The 24,892-nt window shown below is 44.7% G+C and overlaps 1 pseudogene; it reads left to right on the plus strand.

Moving 5' to 3' along the window:
- Positions 1–15,349: 15,349 nt before the first annotated feature.
- On the plus strand, positions 15,350–15,467 carry LOC124790256 (annotated as a pseudogene).
- Positions 15,468–24,892: the final 9,425 nt, after the last annotated feature.

The raw sequence follows: 24,892 nt of genomic DNA on the forward strand, positions 1-24,892 counted from the left end.
ATCTTTGTGTCCCGCGGTGAATGCTTGGAGCTGACTATGAAGATATTCATTAATCGTGAAGTGTCACGGCACGTACCATATACTTGAGACTGGAACGACACCGCAGCATCTGGCAAATATGTACCAGTGCAGTCTGCACAAGATTTCGCAAGGCTGAAGTCGGAACGCGCACCTCTTTCATTTCTATTTTGCCCAGGTTTTGATACGAGTTGGCCCACCGTGCGCCGAAATCTAGTGTTTTCTGGGTCTCGGGGATGAAAAGAACGAGCTGGGTTTCCCGCGCGACCGTTGTTTTCAGACTCGATGTTGTTTACTACAGATATCCTGTCTATGCAGTCGTCCTAGACACTCGAATAGGGACTTCTTGAACATCGCGTCTGCCTCGGTGTAGAGAACGAGGTTATCTTAGTGCTCCACCTGGTTACTCGGTGGGGAAGCACCTGACTGCAGAGGCGAGGATCAGAGCCGCTGCGTGCAGATAAGTGGACTCAAAGGCGGCAGCCACTGAATGGAGGCGACCTATGGCCTACTGTTGTGAGGGCGTATATCTGGCAGGCGACGCCGTGTCCCCGGAGGAATGCCGCGACATCGCGCTCAGCGCGGAGTATGCGGGCAGCGACCAGGGTTCGGCCCACGCTACCCACCCCCGCAACAGCCAATAATTGAGCTGGCTGCCCTGCTCTGTTGTGCTGCGCCTCTGTCCTCTGTCGGATGTCTGGGTGGGCGACAGCGCCTGCACGTGCTGCACTGTAGGTTACTGTCATCGGGGTCCACTCATCCTCTGGTGTGGTCATATTAATATCCAACAGTGACTCGGATTCGCCACCCACCCCAGGTACAGATATGAATGAATGGTGACATACACGGTCTTCATGCCACGGCAGAAACTTGCTCCCACAGACATGTCAACTGTAAGGATGGGCAAATAATATCGGTACATCAGCACATCGACATCTTTTCAAAATAATGTCTGTATATAGGATGGTCCATTGATAGTGACCGGGCCAAATATCTCAAGAAATAAGCATCAAACGAAAAAACTACAAAGAACGAAACTCGTATAGCTCGAAGGGGGAAACCAGATGGCGCTATGTTTAGTCCATTACATGGCGCTGCCATAGGCCAAACGGATATCAACTGCGCTTTTTTAAATAGGAACCCCTTTGTTTATTACGTGTTAGTGCAGTGCGTAAAGAAATATTAATGTTTTAGTTGGACCACTTTTTTCGCTTTGTGATAGATGGCGCTGTAATAGTCACAAACCTGTAAGTACGTTGTATTACGTAACATTCCGCCACTGCGGACGGTATTTGCTTCGTGATACATTACCCGTGTTAAAATGGACCGTTTACCAATTGCGGGAAAGGTCGATATCGTGTTGATGTATGGATATTGTGATCAAAATGCCCAACGGGCGTGTGCTATGTATGGTGCTGGGTACCCTGGACGACATCATCCAAGTGTCCGGACCGTTCGCAGGATAGTTACGTTATTTAAGGAAACAGGAAGTGTTCATCCACATGAGAAACGTCAACTACGACCTGCAACAAATGATGATGCCCAAGTAGGTGTTTTAGCTGCTGTCGCGGCTAATCCGCACATCAGTAGCAGACAAACTGCGCGAGAATCTGGAATCTCAAAAACGCCGGTGCTGAGAGTGCTATATCAACATCGATTGCACCCGTACCATATTTCTATGCACCAGGAATTGCATGGTGACGACTTTGAACGCCGTGTACAGTTCTGCCACTGGGCACAAGAGAAATTACGGGACGATGACAGATTTTTTGCACGCGTTCTATTTAGCGACGAAGCGTCATTCAACAACAGCGGTAACGTAAACCGGCATAATATGCACTATTGGGCAACGGAAAATCCGCGATGGCTGCGACAAGTGGAACATCAGCGACCTTGGCGGGTTAAAGTATGGTGCGGCATTATGGGAGGAAGGATAATTGGCCCCCATTTTAGCGATGGCAATCTGAATGGTGCAATGTATGCTGATTTCCTACGTAATGTTCTACCGATGTTACTACAAGATGTTTCACTGCATGACAGAATGGCGATGTACTTCCAACACGATGGATGTCCGGCACATAGTTCGCGTGCGGTTGAAGCGGTATTGAATGGCATATTTCATGGCAGGTGGATTGGTCGTCGAAGTACCATACCGTGGCCCGCACGTTCACCGGATCTAGTGTCCCCGGATTTCTTTCTGTGGGGAAAACTGAAGGATATTTGCTATCGTGATCCACCGACAACGCCTGACAACATGCGTCAGAGCATTGTCAATGCATGTGCGAACATTACGGAAGGCGAACTACTCGGTGTTGAGCATTTATTGCATTAATGTGGTATTTACAGATAATCACGCTGTAACAGCATGCGTTCTCAGAAATGATAAGTTCACAAAGGTACATGTATCACATTGGAACAACCGAAATAAAATGTTCAAACGTACCTACGTTCTGTATTTGAATTTAAAAAGCTTACCTGTTACCAACTGTTCGTCTAAAATTGTGAGCCATATGTTTGTGACTACTACAGCGCCATCTATAACAAAGCGAAGAAAATGGTCCAACTAAAACATTCATATTTCTTTACGTACTACCCGAACTTGTAATAAAATGAGGGTTCCTATTTTTAAAAAAAAACCGCATCTGATATCCGTTTGACCTATGGCAGCGCCGTCTAGCGGGCCAACCATAGCGCCATCTGGTTTCCCCCTTCAAGCTAGACAAGTTTCGTTCTTTGTAGTTTTTTCGTTTGACGCTTATTTCGTGAGATATTTTTCGTCCAGTCACGATCAATGGACCACCCTGTATATCGTCGATATCAAAGTTAACGATATATCGTTTAATCGATATTAAACATTAAGTATCGGAAGTGATATTTTTTACTGTTTGACTTTTTTTTGCTAAGGGTGTAGTTTTGGATAAACATGTAGTGTGGGGAAAACTGAACAGAAGAGAATCGAAGCGTTTGAGATGTGGTGATGCAGACGAATGTTAAAAATTACGTGGACTGATATGATAAGGAATGACGAGGCTCTTTGCAGAATCGGCGAGGAAAGGAATATGTGGAAAAAACTGACAAGGAGAAGGGACAGAATGATAGGACATCTATTAATACATGAGGGAATAGCCTTCATGGTACTAGAGGAAGCTGTAGAGGGCAAAACCTGTAGAGGAAGGCCGAGATTGGAATAAATCCAGCAAATAACTGAGGACGTGGGTCAGGAGTGCTACTCTCAGGTGAAGAAGAGGGAACAGGAGAGGAAGAGATGCGGGTCGCATCAAGCCAGTCAGATGACTGATGAAAGAAAAAGTAGTGTGATGCGCCTTCACCGTACTGTCAACACGAAAGGAGATTGCATTGTATGGAACAATGCGATATCGATATAACAGCATAGCGATAAATTTTCAATGTAGCATCTGTATACACACATTAAAAAAAAGTTATGCATCACCCCGGTTCCCAGAACTCCTGAAGAGAGACGTTGATTGTGGATATTGTATTAAAGACACAATCCCTTTGACTGTTCAGACACGTCACCAAACCCGCCCAATGATGTGAACAACCATGCACGAGCAGTGCCTATTACACTTAGGAGTTACGACAGCCGATCAGTTCCAGTCATTTCACCAGGAAAGAGGTACACGGCTCGTGTTGTCGGTAGTTCAACCATGTCTAGACGGTCAATACTGCGGTTCGATCGCGTCAGCATTGTTACTTTGTGCCAGGAAGGGCTCCCAACAAGGGAAGTGTCCAGGCGATATTCCCGTACGATCATTTCACGAGTATATGCGAATATCAGGAATCCGGTAAAACATCAAATCTCCGACATCGCTGCGGCCGGAAAAAGATCCTACAAGAACTGAATCAACGACGACTGATGAGAATCCTTCAGCGTGATAGAAGAGAAAGCCTTCCGCAAATTGCTGCAGATTTCAAAGCTGGGCCATCAACAAGTGTCAGTAAGCGAACCATTCAATGAAACGCCATCAATATGGGCTTTCGGAGCCGAAGGCCCACTCTTTTACCCTTGGACAAGCTTTACCAAAGTCAACACCGACACTGGACTGTTGATGACTGGAAACATGTTGCCTGGTCGCACGGGTCTCGTTTCAAATTGTATCAAGCGGATGGACGTGTACGGGCTTGGAGACACCCTCATGAATCCATGGAATCTTCGTGCCAACAGGGGATGTTCAAGCTGGTGGAGGTTCTATACTGGTGTGGAGCGTGTGCAGTTGAAGTGATATGAGACCCCTGATACGTAAACATCCTTCCTGATCACCTGCGTCCATTCATGTCCATTGTCCATTTTGACAGACTTGGGCAATTCCAGCAGAACAATGCGACTCCCTTCACGTCCAGAATTGCTAAAGAGTGGCTTCAGGAACACTCTTCTGATTTTAAACACTTCGTCTAGCCATCGAACTCCCCAGAGGTGAACATTATTAAGCATATTTGAGATGTCGTGCAACGCTCTCTTACGGATTTATGGACAACCCTACAGGATTCATGGTGTCAGTTCCCTCCAGCACTGCTTCAGAAATTAGTCGAGTCCATGCCACGTCGTGTTGCGGCGTTGCGGCACTTCTGTGTGCACGCGGGGGCCCTGCACGAAATTAGGCAGGCCACGCGGGATTAGCCGAGCGGTCTAGGGCGCTGCAGTCATGGACTGTGCGGCTGGTCCCGGCGGACGTTCGAATCCTCCCTCGGGCATGGATGTGTATGTTTGACCTTAGGATAATTTAGGTTAAGTAGTGTGTAAGCTTAGGAACTGATGACCTTAGCAGTTAATTCCCATAAGATTTCACACACATTTGAAATTTTTTTTGAAATTAGGCAGGTGTAGCACTTTGTTTGGGTCTTCAGTGTATCATGTCCCGAGGAACTTCCCAGTGGCGTACATACAGGACGCAGCTAATGAGAATCTCGTGCTTCACAGATTTCAAGAGCACACACTGAATATATGAAGTCTTCACCGGTTGTCAGCCGAGCAGCATCGTCATCTCGTAGTAGCATCTTCACGCGAAGATGATGGAGACGCGTTCCATCGAAACGTTGCTACGAGACGACGATGCTACTCGGCTGACAACCCGTGAAGACTTCATATATGAAATTCGCCGAGAAAGCCTGCACTTGCGTATAGCACACACTGAAGTTTTACGACAAGGCGAGAACTTCCCAAAACCCTTTGATCCGTCTCCTCGGAAGGCGAGACGACGTCGCCGACGGCTACAAGCGGTCAGTGGTCCTGCTTGACAGGGAGTAGGGCCACAAGAAGCTGATCTCCCAGTCAAACCTAATTTCTAGCACCACGGAGGCATGTTCAGACACGAGAGCCAATAACTAATCAATATCACACTGAATAGCAGAAATACCCACCCGGTAAACACTGGACAGTCAGTACAGGCACGTTCTTTTGGAGGGGAAACTTGCTTGGCGGAGTGGTTGACCTTGCCTGTGTTTACGTTTTTCGATTCGGATCGCTCCCTGGACTCTTTGCGGGCGTTTACGTCTACTTTCGCTACACTCTAGACTTTGTTTCTGGCAAGTCGTTCACTTGGTGAACTTCGGTGTCATTGACCACAGGAAGCGACTGTTGGTTCCGCCGGTCTCTGCATCACTGCTAGCGCAGATGATCATAAACTGTCTGTTCTCTAAGCTAAGTAAGATAAAAAATTTAAACTTACGACTCACAAGTCAGTGGATAAGCGGGTGAAGTCACGAGCGGCTTGATTCTACACCACTCCTTCCCTGGAGGTTCAGCGATTCATGCTGTCGCTCAGCCCCCAAATACTGCTTTCCCCGCAGTGAATCCTTCATTGGATTAAACAGATGGAAGTCGGAAGGTGCGAGATTCGGGCTTGGATTAGGAAGAACAACCCAGATAAGTTTTGTGAGCTACTCTCGGGTGCGCAGACTTGCGCGAGACATTGCATCGTCATGGAGAAGGAGCAATTCGTTAGTATTTTTGCGGCAACGAACACGCTGAAGTCGTGCTGACGTCAAAGCTTTGTGCGGCCTGGAGCTCGGACAGGTTTGCGGAGATCTTGTAGCGATGATGACAGATGCAGCGCCTAACGAGACACCGCGATTTTGTCCACTTTCTGGTCTCCGTAAGCATTCTGCAAGTGCCTGTGAATATCTGCGATACTCTGGTTTTCCACCAACAGAAGCTCAATGAGACCTCTCTGGTCGGAACGCACCTTTGTTACAGATGCCATTTTGAAGGCTACAAATGTCGGCGCCACCTATCGGAATTTCATGAAACTGCAGGGGAGCAGGAATATTCCCCCACGTCCCACAACGAATGCCGCATTTCTTGAACGGCAATTGACCGAGAAAAAAAAGTATAATATTACGTACTGAACGCCTCTCGTATGCCAGATTGATATAGCAGATAAAGGTTGGACGTTACAACAGATAAAAGTAAAAAACCATGGTAATGAGTATACACAGTTTATATTGGGGACACAGAAGACAAACTTTAAAGAACACACTGTTATGGCAAACGAATATTTACAATGATTTCAAGGTATAGTCGATTACACATCACACACGTTATGGGAGAAACTGAAAAATTCGCTGTTACACAAATACCATCAGCTACGGCTGTTAGCAAAATAGCAGCCGTGTCATATTTCTTGCTGAGATTTTAGTCCTGGGTATGTGCGATGCACCGTCACCGTACTTTCAACTTGAAAGGAGATGGCACTGTGTGGAACAAGGTTCTTCGTGCATTTGATAGGTAATGAAGAAAAGTTATGAATGATTACTTTTGCAGGGCCATACTCCATTTTTCCCCTTATTAAAAAAAAAAAAAAAAAAGGGCACAGATGGCCGCGCGGAAGAACATCAGTACACAACTTACTCTGTTTATAATTACGTGGCAGGCTGTCTTGTATAGATTAAGTTGTCATAAAAATGAAATTCAATCATTGTTCCAGAACTGATAAGTTGGTAATGAATAAGCAAACCGCAAACAGATATTTGTGGTAACGCACTAAAAATTACTATAAGTTGTGTAGAGGTTGGAACTTTCTAATAAGGACGTATTTAGTTTTCCCATCATATAATTTATTGACTGAGTGTGTAAGAAACTCTTTTTCCTTTAATTTGTAACGAGAAGAAAAAAAACGCTTGAACGAAAGTCACACAGTTGAAGGTAATTCACGTAAGTTTGTGAAAGGCTGCCACTTCAAAGATCAAATTCATTCTAGTCCCTGCGAAATAAGATGATACTAAAAATCTTTATTGAGATCACTTTACATCAGTTCTTACTACTCCACTTCAGCGCATGTTTTGTGCTCCTGAATGATGTCGACCCTTTCTTATGTATAACATCCATACGTATTATAAAAATGGAATTACGTAAGCTCGCTTGTGTGTGTGTGTGTGTGTGTGTGTGTGTGTGTGTGTGTGTGTGTGTGTGTGTCTATGTTCAACATCTCCTAAATCAATGGATCGATTTCAACCAAACTTGGTCCATTATTGTCAGGTAACAATCGTTGTCAGAATAAGAACCACCTACCTATCGTAGAACAGGGGATATGGCATCGCACACGCTGAGATGCAATCTCCATGACGTTTAAATTTATTAATTTTTTGCTTCTAACTCTTTGCACAACATTTTTCTCAGACAGTATCGACATATGCCGCTGAAACATACGTACAGAAATATATCATTTTACTACACATAGTTCAAGAGATATGACGTTACTAAGATGCGAGAATAAAATGCCGCACCATGCATGAAGTACACTCCTCGAAATTGAAATAAGAACACCGTGAATTCATTGTCCCAGGAAGGGGAAACTTTATTGACACATTCCTGGGGTCAGATACATCACATGATCACACTGACAGAACCACAGGCACATAGACACAGGCAACAGAGCATGCACAATGTCGGCACTAGTACAGTGTATATCCACCTTTCGCAGCAATGCAGGCTGCTATTCTCCCATGGAGACGATCGTAGAGATGCTGGATGTAGTTCTGTGGAACGGCTTGCCATGCCATTTCCACCTGGCGCCTCAGTTGGACCAGCGTTCGTGCTGGACGTGCAGACCGCGCGAGACGACGCTTCATCCAGTCCCACACATGCTCAATGGGGGACAGATCCGGAGATCTTGCTGGCCAGGGTAGTTAACTTACACCTTCTAGAGCACGTTGGGTGGCACGGGATACATGCGGACGTGCATTGTCCTGTTGGAACAGCAAGTTCCCTTGCCGGTCTAGGAATGGTAGAACGATGGGTTCGATGACGGTTTGGATGTACCGTGCACTATTCAGTGTCCCCTCGACGATCACCAGTGGTGTACGGCCAGTGTAGGAGATCGCTCCCCACACCATGATGCCGGGTGTTGGCCCTGTGTGCCTCGGTCGTATGCAGTCCTGATTGTGGCGCTCACCTGCACGGCGCCAAACACGCATACGACCATCATTGGCACCAAGGCAGAAGCGACTCTCATCGCTGAAGACGACACGTCTCCATTCGTCCCTCCATTCACGCCTGTCGCGACACCACTGGAGGCGGGCTGCACGATGTTGGGGCGTGAGCGGAAGACGGCCTAACGGTGTGCGGGACCGTAGCCCAGCTTCATGGAGACGGTTGCGAATGGTCCTCGCCGATACCCCAGGAGCAACAGTGTCCCTAATTTGCTGGGAAGTGGCGGTGCGGTCCCCTACGGCACTGCGTAGGATCCTACGGTCTTGGCGTGCATCCGTGCGTCGCTGCGGTCCGGTCCCAGGTCGACGGGCACGTGCACCTTCCGCCGACCACTGGCGACAACATCGATGTACTGTGGAGACCTCACGCCCCACGTGTTGAGCAATTCGGCGGTACGTCCACCCGGCCTCCCGCATGCCCACTATACGCCCTCGCTCAAAGTCCGTCAACTGCACATACGGTTCACGTCCACGCTGTCGCGGCATGCTACCAGTGTTAAAGACTGCGATGGAGCTCCGTATGCCACGGAAAACTGGCTGACACTGACGGCGGCGGTGCACAAATGCTGCGCAGCTAGCGCCATTCGACGGCCAACACCGCAGTTCCTGGTGTGTCCGCTGTGCCGTGCGTGTGATCATTGCTTGTACAGCCCTCTCGCAGTGTCCGGAGCAAGTATGGTGGGTGTGACACACCGGTGTCAATATGTTCTTTTTTCCATTTCCAGGAGTGTATTAATACAGTTATTCTTTACTGCTAAGACGCCCCTACAATCGAGTCAACTTAAGGAAATCCCTGACACCTGACAGCGCTATTGACGGCTTTCGTCTGCGAAGCGCGAAGGGCTGCTCGCGAAAACAATAGCGTCTATAGAGGTATGAAGGAGTGTTGCCATAGAGAAGTATACAAAGTCGCGTTTTAGACACGCGAAGTAGCTGAGCCCAAGGTACAGAAATTTTACTACGAAACCTCGATCCGCCAGAACTGTTCAATGGCAGTAAGGTGCGTGTTAGGCAGATGATTGGTAATGCATTTGAGACTACCATCTCAACAGGAAGGGGAAAGAACGAAATCGTGAACAACCACAGATACCTCTTACTCCGACAGATCTGATCTTTCACATGAAGAGACTACTGTTTCCAGTGAGACTTGCATTTGCCGTTACAATTAACAAATCACAGGGGCAGTGTATAAAATACTGCGGAGTGGATTTGACATGTTTTTCTCATGGACAAATGTTACGTCGCTTGCTCAAGAGTGGATCCACCCAAGCTACTCCAGGACATGTAACTAGAAATATTGTTTCTAATCAAGTTCTCAATCAAATAAACAATACACAGAATTTGTATTTTGCATTGTATGTTTCTTAATAGATTTGCACTTTATGAATATTTGTTTGTACGACTGTTTTATAATTTCAAAAGTAATTTCACGAATACACGTGAATCAATTATTTTTCATATTACACTACAAACAATTGGCAAAATGAATACCGGGGCAATACCAGGTGTCTCAGATAGTAGTTTATAAAACTAGCATACAGCTACATAACAAGCTCACTGGACAATACATAAGTTACTGCTCCTCCACCCCCTCTCCCCCTCCTAAAGGGAAGGGCACACTGGTCGCTTTGGAATGCTGTACATCAGGGCTGTTGATGAAATCGGCGATATTTTCTTCCCTCATATATCGATATCGAAATGGCAGTATCGAGTGCTGATATTTTTATTTTATATTATATTTTTTCACAATAAATAGAGAATTTATTAGTTAACGTGTTGATAGATATCAGTGATAGCTAGAGTTGTAAAACTACCGTAGGGCACCTTACACTATCTTAAGGAAGTATAGACTACAGTACTTTTCCTAGTAGCCTCGGTCAGTTAAGATCATAACTGCGTTACCTGCACGTTAGATGTGTTGCATACCTATCATTTTCTAGAAATAGGAAGTTGTGTACTAACGAGAAAGTGAGTGAGGGCATATAAAGAGACAGGAATATTTTTGTTACACTTACACGGTTGTCCTCCTGTCTGTTACTTAAAAATAAACAGTATTTATTGCAAAATTGAAAGTGGCAAAGCTTAATTCTGGTTTCAATCGAATGTTGTTGATTCGTAACGTTGTAACGTTTTATATGTATTAAAAATACATATAAAAATACAGATTCATCACGTAGAGCTAACAAACGCAATTTGCTGAGAAAAGAGGGTAAAATTAGAAAAAAAAACGCAAAGCAACAACAAATAAAACATCACCTCCGTATTTTGTGGAGCTTATATAAATCATATTTCTGTTACTGATAAACAACTTGTACAGTTCTCAGTAATAACAGGAAACCCTAGATTTTGTTGATGATCAAGAACATTGTTTCGAGTACAAAATAACAACAATAATTATACAGATGTAAACTATTTTTGCATAAAAAATAATTGCTTTGAATACACAAAACCGTAGAAGTTACGCAATCAACCAATTTATATTACTTATAAAATGGAATTTATGTTTTTTAAGGACATAAAACACAATGGACTAACACTGAATGATGTATTGTTCTAATTATGTGCAAAACAAACTCACGGACAAACAAAAAACACGGAGAAGTCATCGACTCCCAGTTTCTCCCTCACACATTCGCTTATATTTCTTTTCTTGCCAACACTACCGGTAATCCTACCATTTACTATGTCATGTACGTACCGTACCAAAACTACCGAACCGTAGATTTGGTAGAGCGCGATTCTAATGGTAGCCTTCCCGGATTGTGACGTTGCCATTCTGTGACCCGGTGACAAGCGTCCTTTCGGGCGTTCTTAAAGTGCGACCACGAAGAACGAGCGACGAGGCAATAGTCGGAGCTTACAGACAGAAACCGTAATTATGAGAGGAGGTTTCAGACGGACGAGTATTAGAAAGGAAGCAGCCGATGGTCTGGTTCAACGAAGCCTTGTCGGAATTCATGGATAACCTAATTGAATACCTAGTATTCGGGAAAAGCAGTCAGGGAGGGAGACGACTAGAGTTTAAAGTCACGTCAACAGTCATGTCATTAGAGACGAAGCACGAACTCTAACTGAACAGGCACGGGGAGCGAAACGGCCTTGTCCGATTCGAAGGGTCCAAGCGATATAGGGAAACAGTGGAAAACGTAAGTCTGGATAGACGGACGAAGATTCGATCCCAGCTACTCCGAAAGGTGAGCCCAGTACTTTCGCCACTGCCCCATCCCGGTCGGCTGAAGGACTGTGGTTCAAATCCCCCTACGGTGATCTAGGTGTATGATTACCCCGATTTTCCAGAGTCATTTTTATGTAGTCCATTTATAGAAATTGTAGTAGTGATTGTTGAACTTCAACCGTAATAAATACTTGCACCCAACCACCTTTTCAAGAGACAGTACTCTTATCATCAAGTTCTGACAGGATGCAAAATCGTCCACTTCACATAACGCAATTCCGTAGCAGACTGTGTCTTCTTCTTCAGCTATGGGTACCAATTGACGCTTTTCCTGGTGTCCCGAGGTATCTGTGAGCGCAGCTTGTGTTTATATTTCTAAAGATGTTATTTGGTAAACCTCTAGTTATTACTTTCGTGGAAGACCAATCATTTACAACTATTGATAACTAGCGATCTGCTCCAAAATAAATCGCAAAAGCTGTTAAAAATCATGTTCTGTTGTGATTCGTTTACACATTTAAAATGTTGTTAACTTCCTTCTTGCGAATGGCTTTTTGTAATTCTTCCACGAAGTCAAACTTTTTTCCTTTCTTTCCCATGTGCAAGATTTTCGAGTCGTCCTCTGTACCGTTTAAAGGGTAAAATGTTTCGTGTACATGATTGGCTACTGCTGCGTTATCGTAATTCCTCAGTCTGAAAGCGCCTTTGTATTCTTTGTATCCGACCGAAAAAGTTCTTCTCGTCTGTGCAATGAATTTTACGTCATAGAATATGCAAGGTAGTCCTTTTATAGTGACCGGGCCAAATATCTCACGAAATAAGCATCAAACGAAAAAACTACCAAGTACGAAACTCGTCTAGCTTGAAGGGGGAAACCAGATGGCGCTATGGTTGGCCCACTAGATGACGCTGCCATAGGTCAAACGGATATCAACTGCGTTTTGTTAAATAGGAACTCCCATTTTTTATTACATATTCGTGTAGTACCTAAAGAAATATTAATGTTTTAGTTGGACCACTTTAATCGCTTTGTGGTAGATGGCGCTGTAATAGTCACAAACGTATAAGTACGTGGTATCACGTAACATTCCGCCAGTACGGACGGTATTTGCTTCGTGATACGTTACCCGTGTTATAATGGACCGTTTACCAATTGCGGAAAAGGTCGATATCGTGTTGATGTTTGGCTATTGTGATCAAAATGCCCAACGGGCGTGTGCTATATATTCTGCTCGGTATCCTGGACGACATCATCCAAGTGTCCGGACCGTTCGCCGGATAGTTACGTTATTTAGAGAAACAGGAAGTATTCAGCCACATGTGAAACGTCAACCACGACCTGCAACAAATGATGATGCCCAAGTAGGTGTTTTAGCTGCTGTCGCGGCTAATCCGCACATCAGTAGCAGACAAATTGCGCGAGAATCGGGAATCTCAAAAACGTCGGTGTTGAGAGGAATGTCGTTATACGCGTACGTGTTGCCAAATGCATTGAGGTTGACGGACATCATTTTGAGCATTTATTGCATTAATGTGGTATTTACAGGTAATCACGCTGTAACAGCATGCCTTCCCAGAAATGATAAGTTCACAAAGGTACATGTATCACATTGGAACAACCGAAATAAAATGTTCAAACGTACCTACGTTCTGTATTTTAATTTAGAAAACCTACCTGTTACCAACAGTTCGTCTAAAATTGTGAGCCATATGTTTGTGATTATTACAGAGCCGTCTATCACAAAACGAAAAAAGTGGTCCAACTAAAACATTCATATTTCTTTACGTACTACACGAAAATGAAAAATAAAAGATGGGGGTTCCTATTTAAAAAGAAAACGCAGTTGATATCCGTTTGACGTATGGCTACGCCATCTAGCGGGCAAACCATAGCGCCGTCTGGTTTCCTCCTTCAAGCTAGGCAAGTTTCGTTCTTTGTAGTTTTTTCGTTATTTCGTGAGATATGTGGCCCGGTCACGATCAGTGGACCACCCTGTATACTGTACTTAATGTACAGACTTTTCAGATGTGTTCATTTTGCTAGCGATATTATATTTCAGACTATATCTCACTAAATTATTTGTTTGGATCAGTACTTTGACGCCGCTTAGCTTAAAAGTGTTCACTAGTTTTTGTGAGACTATTTAATAATGTGGCATTTCGACCACCTTCGATTTTTCTTCACTTCCTTCCTTCTTCTTCTTCATCTTGTTATTGTTATTATTACTCTTATTAATAGCGGTTATGTTCGTTAGGATTAGGCAAAGTACTTCCAACTCCCAGTTCCTCTGTTCTCTTTCCGCAAGCTCTTTCTGCCTTCAGACAAGCTATTCCAGTCTCTTTCTTTGGTTTCACCTTTTGATCAGCTTGCCGTTTGTGAATTTTGGACCTGAAGATTTCGCGGTTTTGGACATCTTCCGGTGCGATTCTCGCCAATTTCAGATCAGTTTTGACCTGGTCAATCCATTACATCAGATTCGTTTCTGTTTCATCCCACTGACAAGTGTGTCCATAGAAAAGTAACTGAATTTTCTAATGTCACTGTGGGTATTTGTGTGCCGTTTTACTTGCTATTTGCCTCAGAATTCGTATTTTTCATCTACTACTTTTGGATCTAGAATTTTTCTTACGAGTTTGCGTTCCTTTTTGTCACTGTTATGCTGTTCAAAATGAATGCTCCTAACCCACAGAGACATTCTGGTTTAATTACTGAATTGTAATGTCTTACGTTTGTGCGCTTTTTTTGTTATTATCGTATATATTATTTTTCAAGTCAACATCTCTTTTTCCCAAGACATGCAGGCATGAATGAGGTTTCGTTGGAAAGGGTTTTTAACCGGCTTGTGACATTATATACCGATTTTGCGCTAAAACTTAACTATCTGTGGAAAATTTTAACATACAAGAGAATTTTAGCCATCATACGCAAATGGACATAATGGATGCCCAGGTTCATGCCAATATATTACAAAGGTAACGTATTAAACAGGAGTAAGATATTCCCATTTTATATTATCATATTAGAAAGTAAATTGCTTTAAGCGAAAATAATAGCCGTCGGTAGAACTATGACGAGCCGTTGCGTTGTATAAACGTGAAGCAGCTGCCCCCTTCTTACAGTAACTATACACTTCAAAGGCAGTAGAGTTTTTGTTTTCGTTTCCAATAAAAAATTAGGGAAATAAATAACCATGCAATCTCGGTTTTGTGAGCTAGTGAGACTATAACAGTTAAAGCAATATGAGCATTCCCCGCTCTTGTCGAATTACCACTGCGTTTCTTGTCTGCTCAGCAAGTTAGGCCGCATACTTCTAGCTGCAGCCCTGTTTGTCACATTTGCTCAATGAGACTTACTCTCTGCACAGTAGTGTGTGCTGTAAACTGAAAATTCCCGACAGATGACCTGCTCCAGACTCGAATGTGGATCCCTAGCTCGCAGTGTCCAATGCTCATACCATACGATCTACACGAGCACACACCTTGGCTTAGCTAAGGAATGCGAGAATCGGGGTTTCGATATGGTATATGATTACAAAGTTACACGTTTACATTCGCCGAAGCAAGTCGCTAACTGAATCGTCCTACCACTCAGGTTCGCACAGTGATCGAAGTTGCTACGAAAGATGGTGCATCGTTGAACTGCTAAAACATAAATGCCGTAGGGTATAAATCTGTCAAAGTAATTAATATTCAGCTTGCTTAGTTATTGGCAACGGCCTTCCCGCAGTGGATACACCGGTTCCCGTCAGATCACCGAAGTTAAGCGCTCTCGGGCGTGGCCGGCACTTGGATGGGTGACCATCCGGGCTGCCCTGCGCTGATGCCATTTTTCGGGGTGCACACAGCCTCTTGATGCCAATTGAGGAGCTACTCGACCGAATAGTAGCGGCTCCGGTCGAAGAAAACCATCATAACGACCGAGAGAGCAGTGTGCTGACCACACGCCCCTCCTATCCGCATCCTTATCTGAGGATGACGCGGCGATCGGATGGTCCCGATGGGCCACTTGTGGCCTGAAGACGGAGTGCTTTACTTAGTTATTCTTCTTATTTGAACAAATACATGATTCTTTTTCATAGTGTACAAGATGTTCCACATTTTCTGTTAGATCACAGAGGCCAACATAGGATCATATTTCCGGGAACGATTTGCCTCTGTGTTTCATCGTTACCAAAGTCTAAAACGTGTTTATCTGCGTTCCTGACTTATTTAACTGCGAAATTAATCGATAAGATAACCCGTTATTCTGTCCACAAATTGTGCTTGTGGAGAAAGGTTTGATGTGGTCTATGAAAAACAGCAGGTTGAAAATGAATAATTTCTGTACATTTATAGGCCTAACACGGGCAATCAGAAGTTTCACTAGCGGGTCAGCGGTCCCCTAAAAAGGCTTCTCTGGTAGCCTCATTAGAAGAACCTCTTTGTTGTCTCAAGACTGGCTTGCAGCAGCTTTCCATGCTAACGTATCTCTTGCAAGTGTCTTTACTTCTCCATAACTAGTGAAACCTACATCCAGTTCAGTCTGCACTCTTTATCGCACTTTTCATTTCCGTACAAGCCTACTCTCCATACAGATACCTACCATTTACATATGTATACCGGTGTCGCAGAAATGTTGCGACAGCCTTCGAGGAGTTGTAGAGGTTGTCCTGAGGAATAAATCCAGGATAGGAACCCATAGCGTCAAAGCTATAGGCGCTGGCTCCTGACACTACGCCTCATTTTCTGCAGCAACCATGACTTCACACAATGTGGTACTATAGGCGAAGCGTCTCGCGATGTTGTTTGTTATTTAGTGTTCGCGACTGATTGCCATGGTCGCCAGTGGAGAAAATGGAGCTCGCTGCTGCCTGTGAAGTTCTTGTCTCCTTCGAATGTGATACTCTGTTGCCTCGGTGGAAGACCGTTCCGGACATGGGTTTCGATCCACAGTTTATTTTTCTCCTGTACATCGAAAAACGTTGGCGATTTTAGAGAGTTGTAGGAATAAATTAAACTGTGGGTGGAAACCCGTGTCTGAAACCATCATCCACTGAGGCTTCACAGCATGGCATTCATATGGGACAAGGCCTGCCTACGCAGTAGCTAGCTTCATCTTCTCCAAAGGTGATCGTGGCAATCAGTCGCGATTACTGCATGACAAACAACATTGCCAGACGTTCCGCCTACAGTCCGTCGGCGTAGGAAGTCACTTTTGCTGACGGGAGGGCAGCCTAGTGCCAGTTGGTTGACGTTTCTGGAGACGTGTAGCTATTCTCGATTTCTTCCTCAAGACGCCCTCTACAATCCCTTGAAGATTGTTGCAACATTTCTGGGACAGTGCGTATACAGGGTGGGCATAATAAAACTGGCCCGGAAAATATTTATGTTACTGACGTGGAACTGATCTTTGTGAATGAAAAGGGGAACTCCCCATCATAAAAAATATTAGTAATTGTGATTTCGATCCAGCAATGGGTTGCTGTCACACGTACGTGAAAGTGCATCTCCCACACGCTTTGCCATAAGTACTTCACTGTGTCATTGTGTTAGAGTTCATGAAAGTATCAGATTTGTTTAGTGACCAAGTGAATGCAAGAAAAAGTGTTACTCATGATAGAACTGCGCGTTTTCGTTGTCCATTGATATGCCCACCACAAATCCTGGAAAAGGTGTGACGAGCTTTTTGTGCAGGAGTGTAAACTGGAAGTGTTTGAGCAGTACCTCCAACACTCTACAGTGTAATACTTAGCGGCAAAATGTCGCGAAACGGGCTTTATAGCGTATAAAAGCAGTAACTATACAAAGAGACCTCCAACTCCAGAGAAACGTTAATGTAAACATTTTCCAGGCCAAGTTTTATTTTGCACAGCATGTGTTTGATGTTATAGTGTTTCTCTTTTCCAAGGAAGAAATTTTCTTGGTATTCCCCGTCTGCATTTCACCGTCTATTTACTTCTCCTAGTGCCAGTCATTTGAGTGCACAAATAACGAAACTCGCCGACTACTGTCTCATTTCCTTCTGTACGAGGTGCAGTCAAACGAAAACCGGACACCCGTCACGACGGGGTCATGAAATGGTTCCATTCAAAAGTAATCACAACGCGATCAACTCCTGTTTCGTAGAACGCGGTCGGCCGCTGATGGACCCACAAAGCCACACCCACTCTTGCACTTTCTCGTCCGACTGAAGCAGACGTCCACGCATGTGTTTCATCAGGCCGCCAAAGATGTGAAAATCACACAGTGAAAGAACAGGACTGTACTGAGGAAGCAGCAGTGTTCCCCAACCGAATTGCCGAAGCGTCGACTTCGTCCAATTAGCAGTGTTGGGGCGGACGTTATCGTGGGACAAGATGATTCCATACGACACCATTCCGAAAGCCCGAGGAAAAACCGGCAAAGCTGGCTCTAGAAACATCCAACATCTCCTCCGCCAAAGAAATCCAAAGCTGTTCACACAAGTACCGGTAAGCTCACGATGACCTCCTTCGACTGTAAGTGTCCTCTGCTCGTCGAGTTCCTCGAGCGTGGAATCACAATCAATGTGCAGCGCTACGAAGACACTTTGCAGAAACTGCAACGCGCCATAAAATCAAAATGCCCAGTGTTACGCCGTCGCCAAGGTAGCCCCTGCGGGCCGGCAACACATCTAACACGACACAGGACCGAGGTTGTCTATGACCAAGGTGTAAGCAATATTAAACATCGGCTGTTTTGGAAACAGACATTCCACGTACTAATTCCTGCAGAGGGAGTTCGAGATGGCCTGCAAGAAGTATTACTACACCAGCATCTGACTGGCTGGCCAATGCTATTTAGAGGCTAGAACCAGCACCGGACGTCAGTCCACGCCGAATACCGACCTCAAGGACGTCTCCGCGGAAGACTACATCTTCGCCATCGGAATAGGACTTGGAATTAAGTGTAAGTGTGTTACCATGGACTCTTGTGGCAAACTTAGAAGTTATCTTTTGTTGCCTCTAGCAGGAAATTCTTACTGGCTCTGTGATTGTGACTTTTTGTTGTTATTCAGTCATTTCTACGTAGACTCATGTAAATAAAAGTTGTGTTGTAAAAACTTTCAAATTGTCAGTTACAACACCCAGGAATGCTGTCGGCTGTCGGACGGAATCATTCCGTTGCACGATAACGCCCGCTCCCAAACTGCCAATCGGACGAATGCTACGTTCCAGCGATTTGGTTGGAAAACACTGCAACATCCTCTATACAGCCTAAATCCTTCATTGTGTGATTTTCCCATATTTGTGAACCTGCAAAAAGACATGTGTGGACATAGGTTTCAGTGGAACGAGGAAGTGCAAGAGTGGGTGCGGTTTTGGATCCATCTGAGGCCAGTCGCGTTCTATGAGACAGGAATTGATTGTCTCGTCTGCCAGTGGGATAAAGTCTTAACATACACTCCTGGAAATTGAAATAAGAACACCGTGAATTCATTGTCCCAGGAAGGGTAAACTTTATTGACACATTCCTGGGGTCAGATACATCACATGATCACACTGACAGATCCACAGGCACATAGACACAGGCAACAGAGCATGCACAATGTCGGCACTAGTACCGTGGATATCCACCTTTCGCAGCAATGCAGGCTGCCATTCTCCCATGGAGACGATCGTAGAGATGCTGGATGTAGTCCTGTGGAATGGCTTGCCATGCCATTTCCACCTGGCGCCTCAGTTGGACCAGCGTTCGTGCTGGACGTGCAGACCGCGTGAGACGACGCTTCATCCAGTCCCAAACATGCTCAATGGGGGACAGATCCGGAGATCTTGCTGGCCAGGGTAGTTGACTTACACTTTCTAGAGCACGTTGGGTGGCACGGGATACATGCGGACGTGCATTGTCCTGTTGGAACAGCAAGTTCCCTTGCCGGTCTAGGAATGGTAGAACGATGGGTTCGATGACGGTTTGGATGTACCGTGCACTATTCAGTGTCCCCTCGACGATCACCAGTGGTGTACGGCCAGTGTAGGAGATCGCTCCCCACACCATGATGCCGGGTGTTGGCCCTGTGTGCCTCGGTCGTATGCAGTCCTGATTGTGGCGCTCACCTGCACGGCGCCAAACACGCATACGACCATCATTGGCACCAAGGCAGAAGCGACTCTCATCGCTGAAGACGACACGTCTCCATTCGTCCCTCCATTCACGCCTGTCGCGACACCACTGGAGGCGGGCTGCACGATGTTGGGGCGTGAGCGGAAGACGGTCTAACGGTGTGCGGGACCGTAGCCCAGCTTCATGGAGACGGTTGCGAATGGTCCTCGCCGATACCCCAGGAGCAACAGTGTCCCTAATTTGCTGGGAAGTGGCGGTGCGGTCCCCTACGGCACTGCGTAGGATCCTACGGTCTTGGCGTGCATCCGTGCGTCGCTGCGGTCCGGTCCCAGGTCGACGGGCACGTGCACCTTCCGCCGACCACTGGCGACAACATCGATGTACTGTGGAGACCTCACGCCCCACGTGTTGAGCAATTCGGCGGTACGTCCACCCGGCCTCCCGCATGCCCACTATACGCCCTCGCTCAAAGTCCGTCAACTGCACATACGGTTCACGTCCACGCTGTCGCGGCATGCTACCAGTGTTAAAGACTGCGATGGAGCTCCGTATGCCACGGCAAACTGGCTGACACTGACGGCGGCGGTGCACAAATGCTGCGTAGCTAGCGCCATTCGACGGCCAACACCGCGGTTCCTGGTGTGTCCGCTGTGCCGTGCGTGTGATCATTGCTTGTACAGCTCTCTCGCAGTGTCCGGAGCAAGTATGGTGGGTCTGACACACCGGTGTCAATGTGTTCTTTTTTCCATTTCCAGGAGTGTAAATGGTGATTACTTTTGGATGGAGCCATACCACGACCCCTTTGAGATGCATGTTCAGTTTTAATTTGACAGTCTCTTATAAATCCCTCACCATCAACTGATTAAAACTGACTCTATCCCAGTGCCATAGTCTTAATTTTGTTTATCTTCTTCTTATAATCTCTTATAGAAACACAATCACCCACCCATACACACAAGCTTGTTTCGTTTTCATCTGGGACAAAGGTGTTCCAGAAAGAGTTAAACAAAGCTTCCAATCTCGAGTTCTGGCACAGGTTCTCGATATATTTCCGTCGGTTATCAACCGAATGCCAGAATTATATATCCTCTCATATATAGGGCGAAACAGAAAAACGGGAACATCTGAAATACCTACTGACATCTATATAGAGTTGGCAGCTCTGCGAAACAGGATCTTGAGCTGTAAATAATCTCACAATTTAGTAATCGTGGATCAGTGAAAAGACAATAGAATAACGTGTTTTTGCCATAAAAATGTTGTACATAAGCTTAGAAAATGCGCAAAGGAAGCTCTGACGTTTTTTCAAATTACCGGTGTCATGGCAGGGTTCCCTGGAAACACAAGATATAAACTTGGACTAAAAATTGTGAAGAGACTGGATCTGCTTAAAAATGAAACGGACAGGACGACCGAGAGGTTCTTGTACTCCATAGAGTTCGAAGCTGCACGCGTTTGGATCTTACAGAGCCCACGGCTTTCAGTTCGTAAGAAAGCAGCTGGGGCAGGATGATCTGGGAGAATGGTCTATGAATTCTTCATTCTTATTTAAAATTTAATTTAAAATTTCACCCATATAAGTTGTAGATCGTACAACAACCGAAGGAGAATGGTTACCAGTTGCAGTTAGAATAATGTCAGCAAATTATGACTGACGTAAACGAGGACAATGGATTTCTTTACAAGCTGTGCATGTCAGATAAGGTCCATTTCGATCTCACAGGTTACACGAGTGACCGTTACTGGACAGACAGCAACCCTAGTGAAATTTATGAACGCCCTTTACGTGTCAGCAAGATTGTGCAGTTTTCTTCACAGTGGGGCATTGGACATTACTTTCTCTAAAATGAAGAGCGGATCACTGCCTCTGTCACTTATGTTGTGATGCATTGAACAACATTCCAGAATTTCACGAAACCTGGTTTCAACAGGACGGTGCGACGTTTTACTCGGCAAGGCTATCACTGGCAACTGTACGACAATTGTTCAGTAACCGTGTCATTTCAAGATTCGGTGACATTCGCTGGCCCCCAAAATCACCGTATTTGTCAGACTGCGATTTATTTTCTTGTGAAGCTAGCTTAAGAGTCGGTGTACCCGATCCGGCTAAGAACCCTGGATGAATGGAAACAAAAAATTTAAGACGAAATTCGCGGTGTCCCAGCTGAGATGTATCAGTCAATGACAAACCTCGATCGAGAGGAGATTAGAAGATGTGACTCCCCTCAGGGAGTCACACCTAGTGATACGTGGCTGGCGACCACGGGGCCCCGAGCCGAGTCCTGGCATTGCTTCCACTTACTTACGCCAGGCTCCTCACTTTTATCTTTCCTGTCTGGCCACCCCCGGCCAGATCTTGTTCTTTTCCGACCCTGACGCTATTAGGTTTCGAGGGCTAGGGGTCTTTCATTTTCCAACCTATACTTCTCATGCAGCGTCTGACCCGGAGCGGGCGGCTGCAAAAGGCGTCTGTATCCCAAGTTAGTGGCGGCCTCCAGAACTGCGGAAGGCAACGGAATACCACCGCAGATTATCTTCCCTGCATAATGCAGTCTCCATTTTATGCACAAAAAATGGCTTCCTCTCATGTTAAATCAGTGTCCGGAAGTAAAATAGTCCCCCATTCGGATCTCCGGGGGGGACAAATTGAAAGGAGGCAAACAATCAAAACGAGAATTGGTACCTGGAATGCCAGAACTCTGCTACAAGCAGGAAAACTAGAAAACCTTAAAAGAGAGATGGAAAAGAATCATATGGACCTCGTAGGAGTTGCTGAGGTAAGATGGAATGGACATGGAGAGTTGCAGTCAGATGAATATGTATTCTACTACTCAGGAGGAAAAGTAAAAGGAATTAATAGAGTAGGAATGATTATGACAAAGGAATTGGCTAAATGTGTGGAATATGTAGATTATGCAAATGACCAGGTTATTGGTGTAAGGCTGAAAGGAGCACAAAAAGATTTACTGATTGTCCAGGTGTATATGCCAACTTCAGAACATGATGACCAAATTGTAGAGGAAACGTACAATGTAATAGAGAGAATAATAGACGAAAATAAAAAATGCTGCAAATAGTAATGGTGGACTGGAACGCCATTGTGGGAGAAGGGAAAGAGGGAAACATGGTAGGCAGTCATGGTCTTGGAAAGAGAAATGACAGAGGTGAATTTCTGCAGGGAAAGGCAGCTGATAGCGGCAAACACATGGTTCAAGAACCACAAGAGGAGGCTCTACACTTGGAAATCACCAGGGGATAAATACAGAAACCAAATCGATTTTATACTGGTAGAAGGAAGATACAGGAATGGAATCAAGAAGGTGCACACATTACCAGGTGCAGATATTAATAGTGACCACAACTTACTTATGGCAGAAATAGAAATAAGAATGAAAAAACTGAAGAAGGCAACCATGGTGAAGAAGTGGGATTTAGAGAAGATAAGATCCAACAAAGAACAAATTACAGAAATGCTGTCTCGGGACTTTCTAAACACATTACGAGACAAAGAAGCACCTGATAATGCCAACGAGTACTGTAATATGCTGAAAGAAGGAATCATTAAAGCAGGACAGCAAAATATAGGATATGTAAAAGGGAAAAGGTCAAAAAAACCATGGGTCACACAAGAAATGATTTCCAAGATGGAGGAGAGAAGTAAATTGAAAAACAAGAGCACTGAAGATGCAAGAAAGATATACCGAAGGTTAAATAATGAAATGCGAAGAGAAACAGAGCAGGCTAGGAAAAAATGGCTAAAAGAGGAATGTGATGAAATTGAAGAACTGGACAGGAAGGGAAGATACGACTTACTATACAACATAGTAAAGACAATGACATGGGAACAAAACAGCAGGAAGTGCTACTATGGAAATTTTGAGTAAAGACGAAGAGGTAGTGTACAAAGTTCGTGACGATGTCCTCCAGAGATGGGAAGAATATATAAAAGAGCTATATGACACAAATAGCAAACCAGAAACTCTGGAACTTGAATCACACAACAGTGTAAGTGATGACAAGAAAGAAGCGACCATCATAATGGAAGAAATAAAGTCTGCCATAGCTGCAGTGAAAAATGGCAAAGCGGTAGGTACAGATACAATACCGGGAGAAATACTAAAATGCTTGAACCACGATAGAATAAGAGAAATATTGAGGTTATGTGATAAAATATATGACAGTGGTGAATGGCCTGTGGGCTTTCTGACAACAGTAATGATTCCATTACCGAAAAAACAAGGAGCCAAGAAATGCAGCAAGCACAGGACAATCAGCCTCATTTCACATGCAGCCAAAGTGATGTTAAGAATAATTAATAAAAGACTTGAAAAAGTAATGGAGGAGAATCTTGGTGAGGAGCAGTTTGGCTTTAGATGGAATACGGGCACCAGAGATGCAATAGGGCTCCTACGAATCTTGGGAGAAAGGTTTATTGAAAAAGGAAGAGACCTATATATGTGCTTCATCGATCTAGAAAAGGCATTTGACAATGTGGTTTCGGACAAGCTGGCGACTATAATGAGGGAAAAGAGAGTGGACTGGAAAACCAGAAGACTTATGAACTCATTATATCTTAATCAAAAAGTTCCAGTTAAAGTGAGAGGAGAAAGTACAAACTGGATCAGACTAGGAAAAGGAGTAAGACAAGGATGCTGTTTATCACCTACTCTTTTCAACCTCTACTTGGAAAATATGATTGACCAATGCTCATTAGATGACAAAGGAGTAGAAATTGGAGGAACAAGAGTAGGGTGTTTGAGATTTGCTGATGACATGGTCCTTCTAGCCACAGGGGAAAAAGAATTACAGGATTTGGTGGACACCATTGCAACTAACGGAAAAAAATATGGAATGAAAATTAACACAAATAAAACAAAAGCATTGGCACTGGGAGGAAATAAGGAAATAAAAATTACGCTGAATGGAGAAACACTAGAACAGGTGCAAAATTTTAAGTATCTTGCAAGCAGGATAGACACCGACTGGAAGTGCACCACAGAAATTAAAACAGGGATAGCAATGGCAAAAGAGGCGTTTTATAAGAAAAGGAGAATCTTCTGCAGCAGTCTGGACAGAGAACTCAGAAAGAGACTCATAAAATTGTCCTGTATGGAGTGTTCTTCTATATGGCGCTGAAACATGGACTATGAGGAAAAAAGACAGAGAAAGGCTGGAGGCTTTTGAGATCTG

The sequence above is a fragment of the Schistocerca piceifrons genome, chromosome 3 (genome assembly GCF_021461385.2).
Source record: "Schistocerca piceifrons isolate TAMUIC-IGC-003096 chromosome 3, iqSchPice1.1, whole genome shotgun sequence".
Classification (NCBI taxonomy): domain Eukaryota; kingdom Metazoa; phylum Arthropoda; class Insecta; order Orthoptera; family Acrididae; genus Schistocerca; species Schistocerca piceifrons.